The sequence below is a fragment of the Drosophila montana genome, unplaced genomic scaffold (genome assembly GCF_035044405.1).
Source record: "Drosophila montana isolate Dmon_TW-CO22-7 unplaced genomic scaffold, ASM3504440v1 contig_2081_1, whole genome shotgun sequence".
NCBI lineage: Eukaryota > Metazoa > Arthropoda > Insecta > Diptera > Drosophilidae > Drosophila > Drosophila montana.
The window spans coordinates 1-11,332 of NW_026996991.1; the positions used below are offsets into that span (position 1 = coordinate 1).

Consider the following 11,332-nt stretch of genomic DNA (forward strand, 5'->3'; position numbering starts at 1 on the left):
AATAAAATTATTCGACAAAACCTCAAAATCAGATATGGTTGAATTTAACCATGTTTCTGAAAATGCGATTATATCCGAATCGAAGGAAGTGCTGGCCATGAAAAGATTTTGAAGTTTGGAAATGAGAGCTCAGACATTCTGATAATGAATAGAGACTTGGTCAGAAGAAGAAGTTAGTTTTTTGGAGCAGAAATGGTGCCCTGTATTGAAGGGACTATGACTCCTTTGGTAAGCAATAGTGTTTTCTAAACTATCCTGTATGTAAAGAAATAAATACACCACAATTACATTAAGATGCTTAGATACATATCCGAAGGCCTCAGCAGCCAGCTCTACATTATACATTTTAACCAAACTATCCCACATGTAAAAAAGTAAATAAATAAATGTACATATACACCCAAATTACACTCTGATCCTTAGCTTAATATCCGAAGGCCTCAACAGCCACCGCTATACTCTTCTTAGGCTAGCTATAGTTTAAACTTAACCTAACTTAACTTAACTTTTTAACTTTTTTATTTCCTATCGTATTTTATTTGTAATCTGTCTTAGGGAAATAAACAAATTGCTAAGCAACTAATAGCAGGATTTCTTAAGCTCCAATGAGTTCAAACAATATATATTACACTAGCGGGTATAGCCCTTGGCACGTATAAAATAAATTTTCCCAAAAAGCTTTAAAAATGATTTTGACACTGATCGGGCGGTAATCAAACAACTTTCATAAAAACGTTTGCCGCCAATTTGCCAATTGCGTGTAATTTCTCAAACCGCTGAAACACGTATTCATTAAGTTCCTATGTAGAGCTTTGAAAATAAGTTCGAAGCAAATCGGACAGAACTTAAAAATTCACCAAAATAATTGTCAAGTTGCACTTTCCACCGTGAAAGCTTTGATTTTGACAAAAATTTGTAGCACGTCTCAAATGATTGATCTTTGACCCCCATTTCCACCAAGGAGGGATGGAATTCCCAAAAAACTTTAAATGCCCGTCAGATGAATTTGCACAAAGATCTTTGAATATGTGTTTGTAGCCGATCGGATCATACGAACGTTTTCCGCGATTTTTACACACGTGCGGGTGTGGAATTTCCCAAAACCCCGTCTTAACGTGCACCTTCATCACATAAGGTAACTACAGTGAAAATTACAGCTTCCTAGCTCTTACGGTTCGGGCTGGGGGTTGATCTCCAATCAATCAGTCAGCCAGTCAGGACACACAGATTTATATATATTTATGTATTTATATATAGCGATTATAGTTTGTGTATATAACCTAATTTATGTGTGGAAGACCTAGTACGTGTAATCTTTTTAATCGTCGTGTGTCCATACTACTGAGTAAGAGATCCAGAGCCAAGATATTTTTGTGCTCATAGCACATCTACTTATTTCACTTCTGACAAAGGGCATGTCTAGGTCTTTATGAATATCATAGTTGATCATATACCAAGAAGCGCCTGTGATAGTTCTTAGAGTCATAGACTGCTACCTTTGCAGGATTTCTATGTTGGAGTTGCTTGCTGTTCCCCATAGTTGCATAGCGTATGTCAACACTGGTTTAAGAATCGCCTTGTATAGACGAACTTTGTGCTCAAGACTCAGTTGCGAGCGCGGTCCTAATAGCCAGTACATTTTTCAATTTTTCGCTTTGAGCTGCGTTTGTTTCGATTTTATACGAAGCTTCCATGTGAGTCTTCGGTCCATATACTCTCCTAGGTATTTTACAGAATCATTAACTGGTATATTTGAGCCATTTAATGTTACTGACAAGTTTCCTTGCCTTAATGAAAATGTCACTTGGACCGATTTCTGGGCATTGACCACTGTTCTTCATTTGGTCAATCACTTTTCGATCAAGCAGAAATAAAATGCAATACTAAGACAAAAGACTTATTACTTTATTAGTGTTCCAGTTACAAAATGTTGAAGCCTCACATATATAGCATTTATAATAATAAACATAAATGCTTTATTTTGATTTTGGGACTTGGGCGTTGGACATCTACTGGTCGCAGCTACTCACTCGCAACTGTTCAAATAATGATTCGTTCTTACAATTAACAATAGATTTAAGATCTGGGCAGATCGGCTATTGAATAAGTTGATATGTATGTATATTTATTTGTATTTTATTACATTACGTTTTACGTATTATACGTATTTTATACAAAAAAAATATATATATAAATAAAATCAAATATAATTGCTTTTAAGGGAAGTGAAGTAAAAAAATTGCTTGCATTATTTAACACAACTGGGTTTCAGTAGTAATCGCACAAAGTAGAGTCGCCTTTCAAAACACTTTTTATGATATATTTGCGTTACTTAAAACGCGTATTAAGTGAATTAAATAAATATCAAGTAGAACTTAGACAAGCTTTTTTTGCCGTTGCATAAGCGCAGATAATTAAATCTAATCCAATTTTAATATTTTCTATTATACAATTGGCGTAACTCTTATTGGCGAATAGGTTTATTAAGCACTGCGCAGTTCAATGCTATTTCATATTTGTCGGACATTTCCCTGTATTTGGCAACGAAATTCGAACACCGCTCTAAAATGTTGAAAGATTTAAAATTATGTACACTTTTGTTAACAATTTTGAAAGTGACTGCGGTTATATCTGGAAGTGGTACGGTGAGTAGTCGACATTAGGATTTGTTATTATAATATTATTAGACATGTTCTTTCAATTGATTTATTTTTAGCATGACTGTACCACGAATGTGTTGCCGAAAAGTTGTCTTCCTGCGCGTGTACAGACAATAAAAATAGCAGGAGAGGCGCCCTTTTCCGTCGCATGCGGTTCGGTGTCGGCAAGCAGAGGGTGGACCGTAATACAGCGTCGCTTAGATGGAAGTGTTGACTTCTTTAGGGATTGGTCGGAATATGCTAAAGGATTCGGGACAGCCGATGGTGAATACTGGATTGGTCTACAGAAATTGCATAAAATGACAAACTATCAAAGACACGAGCTCTATGTTAAGCTTGTCGATCAAAATGACGAAGTCCGCTATGCCAGATATGATAATTTCGTAATCGGAAGTGAGGAGGAAAAATTCAAATTGGTTTCGACTGGCCAATACAGCGGTAATGCTGGCAATGGTTTGAGAAGACATATAGGATATTCATTTTCAACCCAAGATCAGGATAATGATATTCATTCGAAACTTAGCTGCGCACAAGTTCTAAAAGGCGGTTGGTGGTATTTCTTCTGCGGTGACAGGTATGATTATCGAAATGTTTTGCATTGGAAAATATTCAAAATATTTCTCTCCTCTATCGTTAAGCAACCTGAACGGTTTTAGTTTCGATTGCCAAGTGGATCAATCAAATGATTTTGAGGCAGACGGCTGTATTTTCTGGTTTGATTGGCATGGCCGTAGCTATTCCATGAAAAGCGTCCTGATGATGATTCGCCCCTTTTTGAATCGGAAAAACCCAGCAAATAAAATGTGGTACTTATCTCATAATTAGAGGGGCAAACGGCTAATAAATTATTTAATTTCATTGAAAATATAAAAAAATAACATTTTAAATAAATTGTTTGCAATTCAGGCAAACTGGTCAAAATAAAACTGATTCGCTTGCGTCTTGGACACACAAAATGAATAAACTTCCATTACATGAACACCACACATTTATCCAATATTTGGCCATTTCGCAATACAAACACCTTTACACATCCTTTAAACATTCTTCTTAATGTCTTACAAACATTACAAACCCATAGACTAGCCACTTTTCAAAACAATAACTCAGTAACACATATTATTAATCCGCATTTAAAATATATCCCCAATTATTGTTTTGCTGAATCAAAATAAAATCGAGCAGCTTGTTTAAATATTCCCCCTAATATATGTAACTACTAGCGGGTATAAACCGGCTTTGCCCGTGGCACGTTTGTTATAAAATCAATGTTCTCAAAAAAATTTGAAAGGATTTTGAAACTGATCGGACGGTAAACAAACGAGAAAGAAGTGCTATCTTCAGCACACCGAAGATTTAATACCCTTGCAGACCCAACCTTTTCAAAATGCTCATAGTGCTTTGCCCGTATCTAAGAAGCACAGGGAAAATAGTTAATGCCGAGTATGCCGAGCTTAGTCAGAATATCTTGAAAAACAAAAAAAATTCCATACAACAGTATAATTTTCGACCGATCGTTCCTATGGCAGCTATATGATATAGTTGCCCGATCTTAATAGGATTTTGCATATATATGGGGAGCGTAGTAAAACTAATAAATACCGAGTTTGGTCAGGATATCTTGAAAAACATAAAAATTTTCCATACAAAAACTTAATTTTCGACCGATCGTTCCTATGGCAGCTATATGATATAGTTGCCCGATCTTAATAGAATTTTGCATATATATGGGGAGCTTAGTAAAACTAATAAGTACCGAGTTTGGTCAAGATATCTTGAAAAACATAAAAATTTTCCATATAAAAACTTAATTATCGACCGATCGTTCCCATGGCAGCTATATGATATAGTAGCCCGATGTGAATAAGATTTAGCATAAGTGGAGGGAGCATAGTAAAACTAATAAATGCCGAGCTTGGTCAAGATATCTTGAAAAACAAAAAAAATTCCATACAACAGCATAATTTTCGACCGATCGTTCCTATGGCAGCTATATGATATAGTTGTCCGATCTTAATAGGATTTTGCATATATATGGGGAGCGTAGTAAAACTAATAAATACCGAGTTTGGTCAAGATATCTTGAAACACATAAAAATTTTCCATACAAAAACTTAATTTTCGACCGATCTTTCCTATGGCAGCTATATGATATAGTAGTCCGATCTTAATAGGATTTTGCATATATATGGGGAGCGTAGTAAAATTAATAAATACCGAGTTTGGTCAAGATATCTTGAAAAACAAAAATTTTCCATACAAAAACTTAATTTTCGACCGATCGTTCCTATGGCAGCTATATGATATAGTTGTCCGATCTTAATTGGATTTTGCATATATATGGGGAACGTAGTAAAACTAATAAATACCAAGTTTAGTAAAGATAACTTTATAAACAAAAATGTTTTTCATACAAGAACCTACTTTTCGACCGATCGTTCCTATGGCAGCTATATGATATAGTGGTCCGATCCAGCTGGTTTTGACATATGAACTGCGTGCAACAGAAAGAGGGACTTCAGCAAAGTTTCATAAAGATAGCTTTAAAACTGAGAGACTAGTTCGCATAGAAACAGACAGACGGAGAGACAGACAGACGGACATGGCTATATCAACTCGGCTGTTGATACTGATCAAGAATATATATACTTTTTGGGGTCGGAGATGTCTCCTTCTATGTGTTACACATTTCACGACAAAATTATAATACCCTCTGCAAGGGTATAAAAACTTTCATACAACCGTTTTCCGCCAATTTACCACTGTTGCGGGTGGAATTTCCCAAATCGCTGAAATACGTATTTATTAAGTTCTTATGTAGAGCTTTGAAAATAAGCTTAAAGCAAATCGGACACAACTTAAAACTTCGCCCAAAAAATCTTTAAATCCCATTCCCCCCGAAGAAGTTTGAATTCTGCGAAAAGTGTAAAACACGTCTCAAATGATTTTTCTTATAGAGTTCTGGAAATGAATTTGAGTGCGAAACGTCACCCACCAAATCTTTGACCTCCATTTCCACCAAGGAGGAACGGATTATTCGAAAAGTGTGAAACACCCCTCAAATGAATTTCAACAAAGATCTTTGAAAATAAGTTTGAGGCCGATCGGATGGTAAACAAAAAAGTTACATACAAACCCTGTTTTTCCACACTTGCGGGTGGAATTTCCCGAATCCCCGTCTTAACCTGCACCTACATCACATAAGCTAACTACAGTGAAAATTTCAGCTTGCTATCTCTTACGGTTTGGGCTGTGCGTTGATCACCAATCAGTAAGTCAGTCAGTCAGTCAGTCAGTCAGTCAATACAAACAATTTTATATATAGAGATATACTAACGATATACAAAATTCAATCTTAACAAGTAAGAGGCTCTAGTCGGGAGCTCCCGACTAGGGGATACCCCGAACCCGCTTATTCCAACACCAAATGCAGCTCGAGATACGCGCTCGCTTGCTTTAGTAGTAATAAAAAATTTAAAAAAAAGTTTCCTTGGTAGTGTTTGAGCTCGCAACCGAACGCATTACTTGCCGCCGCCTCTACTAAACAGCCACTATTTGAGACTTGAGAAAAATAACAGATTAAAATAGTAGCACAGAAAACAATACAATCGCAATTGCCATGCTGTTGATAGAATTCAAAGAAGACACGCATCAATGTGTGTGTGTGTGTGTGTGTGTGCATGTATACAGAAAAGCTTAAAATTTGCGCTAGCTGCCTTAAGCAAGGGGCCAGCCAAAACACGTTTTCTTTAATAACTTATGTGTTTCTTAACCGATCTTGATGAAATTTTCTACAGTCGATCTAATTGTACTATAGAATATTAGTGTATTCTCAAAAAGTCAATTGCATTTAAATTATGATAATACAAGTTGGTTTATTAACTTGATTTATAGGTATGAGGTAGTAGCGGGGAGGTGGTGATAGGTATAACATGAGAAATACTTGACATTTATATACTATTCTAAAAAATAAATTTCAAGTTTGGTGGCTCTAGCTCTTATTATTTAGCCAATATTCTCAAAAATAGGATTTCGAAAAAGATTTTTATCGATTACTTGAAAATGGGGCAAGTTATCGATTATCGGAAACAACCGTGATCTGCGCGGGCACTAGGAGGACCTACTCACCAAATTTCAAGTCTCCAGCTCTTAGAGGTTCTGAGATCCTTGCGTTTATACATACGGACGGACGGATGGACAAACAGATGGACATGGCTAGATCCACTCGGCTATTGATGCTGATCAATAATATAAATACTTCAAATGATCGGAGATGCTTCCTTCTACCTGTTACATACATTTGCACAAAAACATTATACCCTGTTTACCCATTTTCATTGGGTTCAGGGTATACAAATTCAGTTAGTAACAAGAACAAATTATACTTATGTTCTGTACATAACCGTATGCCTTTTTTGGTAAGCAATAGGGTTTTCTAAACTATTCTGTTTGTAAAGAAATAAATACACCCCAATTACATTTAGATGCTTAGATACATATCCGAAGGCCTCAGCAGCCAGCTCTACATTATAATATTGTAGATTTAACCAAACTATCCCACATGTAAAAAAGTAAATAAATAAATGTACATATACACCCAAATTACACTCAGATCCTTAGCTTAATATCCGAAGGCCTCAACAGCCACCGCTATACTCTTCTTAGGCTAGCTATAGTTTAAACTTAACTTAACTTAACTTTTTAACTTTTTTATTTTCTATCGTATTTTATTTGTAATCTGTCTTAGAAAAATTAACAAATTGCTAAGCAACTAATAGCAGGATTTCTTAAGCTCCAATGAGTTCAAACAATATATATATATTACACTAGCGGGTATAGCCCTTGGCACGTATAAAAAAAATTTTCCCAAAAAGCTTTAAAAATGATTTTGACACTGATCGGGCGGTAATCAAACAACTTTCATAAAAACGTTTGCCGCCAATTTACCACTGTTGCGTGTAATTTCTCAAACCGCTGAAACACGTATTCATTAAGTTCCTATGTAGAGCTTTGAAAATAAGTTCGAAGCAAATCGGACAGAACTTAAAAATTTACCAAAATAATTGTCAAGTTGCACTTTTCACCCTGAAAGCTTTGATTTTGACAAAAATTTGTAGCACGTCTCAAATGATTGATCTTTAACCCCCATTTCCACCAAGGAGGGATGGATTTCCCAAAAAACTTGAAATGCCCGTCAGATGAATTTGCACAAAGATCTTTGAATATGTGTTTGTAGCCGATCGGATCATGCGAACGTTTTCCGCGATTTTTACACACGTGCGGGTGTGGAATTTCCCAAAACCCCGTCTTAACGTGCACCTTCATCACATAAGGTAACTACAGTGAAAATTACAGCTTCCTAGCTCTTACGGTTTGGGGTGGGCGTTGATCTTCAATCAATCAGTCAGCCAGTCAGGACACACAGATTTATATATATTTATATATTTATATATAGCGATTATAGTTTGTGTATATAACCTAATTTATGTGTGGAAGACCTAGTACGTGTAATCTTTTTAATCGTCGTGTGTCCATACTACTGAGTAAGAGATCCAGAGCCAAGATATTTTTGTGCTCATAGCACATCTACTTATTTCACTTCTGACAAAGGGCATGTCTAGGTCTTTATGAATATCATAGTTGATCATATACCAAGAAACGCCTGTGATAGTGCTTAGAGTCATAGACTGCTACCTTTGCAGGATTTCTATGTTGGAGTTGCTTGCTGTTCCCCATAGTTGCATAGCGTATGTCCACACTGGTTTAAGAATCGCCTTGTAAAGACGAACTTTGTGCTCAAGACTCAGTTGCGAGCGCGGTCCTAATAGCCAGTACATTTTTCAATTTTTCGCTTTGAGCTGCGTTTGTTTCGATTTTATACGAAGCTTCCATGTGAGTCTTCGGTCCATATACTCTCCTAGGTATTTTACAGAATCATTAACTGGTATATTTGAGCCATTTAATGTTACTGACAAGTTTCCTTGCCTTAATGAAAATGTCACTTGGACCGATTTCTAAGCATTGACCACTGTTCTTCATTTGGCCAATCACTTTTCGGTCAAGCAGAAATAAAATGCAATACTAAGACAAAAGACTTATTACTTTATTAGTGTTCCAGTTACAAAATGTTGAAGCCTCACATATATAGCATTTATAATAATAAACATAAATGCTTTATTTTGTTTTTGGGACTTGGGCGTTGGACATAAATTAAAGCCAACTGACTGCATCTACTGGTCGCAGCTACTCACTCGCAACTGTTCAAATAATAATTCATTCTTACAATAAACAATAAATTTAAGATCTGGGCAGATCGGCTATTGAATAAGTTGATATGTATGTATGATATATTTGTGTTTTAGTACATTACGTTTTACGTATTATACGTATTTTATACAGAAAAATATATATATAAATAAAATCAAATATAATTGCTCTTAAGGGAAGTGAAGTAAAAAAATTGCTTGCATTATTTAACACAACTGGGTTTCAGTAGTAATCGCTCAAAGTAGAGTCGCCTTTCAAAACACTTTTTATGATATATTTGCGTTACTTAAAACGCGTATTAAGTGAATTAAATAAATATCAAGTAGAACTTAGACAAGCTTTTTTTGCCGTTGCATAAGCGCAGATAATTAAATCTAATCCAATTTTAATATTTTCTATTATAACGTTAGCGTAACACTTCCTGAAAAATAGGTTTATTAAGCACTGCGCAGTTCAATTCTATATCATATTTGTCGGACATTTCCCTGTATTTGGCAACGAAATTCAAAGACCGCTCTAAAATGTTGAAAGATTTAAAATTATGTACACTTTTATTAACAATTTTGAAAGTGACTGCGGTTATATCTGGAAGTGGCACGGTGAGTAGCCGACATAAAGATTTGTTATTATAATATTATTAGGTATGTTCTTTCAATTGATTTATTTTTAGTATGACTGTACCACGAATGTGTTGCCGAAAAGTTGTCTTCCTGCGCGTGTACAGACAATAGAAATAGAAGGAGAGGCGCCATTTTCCGTCGCATGCGATTCGGTGGCTGCAAGCGTAGGGTGGACCGTAATACAGCGTCGCTTAGATGGAAGTGTTAACTTCTTTAGGGATTGGTCGGAATATGCTGAAGGATTCGGGACAGCCGATGGTGAATACTGGATTGGTCTACAGAAATTGCATAAAATGACAAACAATGAAAGACATGAGCTCTATGTAAAGCTTGTTGATCAAAATGACGAAGTCCGCTTTGCCAGATATGATAATTTCGTAATCGGAAGTGAGGAGGAAAAATTCAAATTGGTGTCGACTGGCGAATACAGCGGAAATGCTGGCGATTCTTTGAGAGGACATATAGGAAAATCATTTTCAACCCAAGATCAGGATAATGATACGCATTCGAAAGTTAACTGCGCACAAGCTCTAAAAGGCGGTTGGTGGTATTTCCACTGCGGTGACAGGTATTATTATCGAAAAGTTTTGTCATGGAAAATATTTGAAATATTTCTCTCCTCTATCGTTAAGCAACCTGAACGGTTTTAGTTTCAATTGCCAAATGGAGAAATCAAATAATTTGGAGGGAAACGGCTGCATTTATTGGCATCATTGGCATGGCCGTAGCTATTCCATGAAAAGCGTCCAGATGATGATTCGCCCGCGTGAAGCCGAAAACGCCTCCGTGGAGTGACTTTAAAAGCAGCAATCGCGCCCTAATGCAAATAAAATGCAGTAATTATGTCATATCTAGAGGGACAAATAGCTAACGAATTATATAATTTCATTGAAAATATAATGAAAGAAAAAAAACTATTTTCTTTTTCAATAAATCGTTTGCAATACCTACAATTAAAGTTTAATGTTTATATTTTCCATTCATACTATGAACTTTTTTCGGTTTTGTCACAGTTCTGGTAATTGAATAACAAGCCGGAGCGTTAACTATTCAATTCGAACCGGGAACAAACCAACAACAACAAAACGTAAGAACTGACTTTTTAATACCTTTATGACTTTATGATTCATCCAATGAATCGAGCAGCTTGCGCCGAATTTAACGAGCAAAAATCTTGACAAAGGGCAGCAACAAAGACAAATACACAAAAACTGATAGCATCGCAGTGTCATAAAAAAGGAAAAGCATGAGTTTTGAAAAAGAAGAAATACAAAATAACAAGAAATTCATAAGTTGCGTTCTGCTGAAGCATTTTATGTAAGTTTGAACCTGAGCTTAACGCTGCAGGCAGCTCAAACAGCACACCGATATGGATCAGATGGGGTTATATATGCGACCTATATAAGATGTTATTGAATGCAAAACAAAATGTACATGTTTTCGATATGTGATGTGTAATGAAATGTGGCAGCAAGCAGGCGGGAATACCTAAACTGATCTGATCCGATCTGGGCTGAATTGGACTGAATTGAATTGATGTGATCTGTCGCCCCCGTAAGCAGAGCCAATTGAATGGCATTTGGAACGGTTAAGGGCCTGGGTCGCACTTCACAACAGCGCTAATGTGACACTAAACTGATGTAAGAAAAAATCCGCTTAGTGCGCTAACAAAGGCAGCAACCAAAAATAAAACTAAATATCCAACAACAGCAACAACAACAATTGATATGAAATTACACACGGCCAAAAAAAAAAGCAGATAACAAATAAAATACAAATATTTCT

At 36.0% G+C, this 11,332-nt stretch overlaps 1 long non-coding RNA gene across 2 annotated transcripts; it reads left to right on the top strand.

The window, feature by feature from the left end:
* Positions 1-2,520: 2,520 nt before the first annotated feature.
* On the top strand, positions 2,521-10,505 carry LOC135426740 (uncharacterized). Of its 2 annotated transcripts, none has more exons than XR_010435951.1 (3): positions 2,521-2,645; positions 9,598-10,115; positions 10,180-10,505. It is a non-coding gene; the product is annotated as an uncharacterized LOC135426740 (long non-coding RNA). The 2 variants fall into 2 exon arrangements; XR_010435952.1 differs by lacking the exon at positions 2,521-2,645 and adding an exon at positions 9,377-9,526.
* Positions 10,506-11,332: the final 827 nt, after the last annotated feature.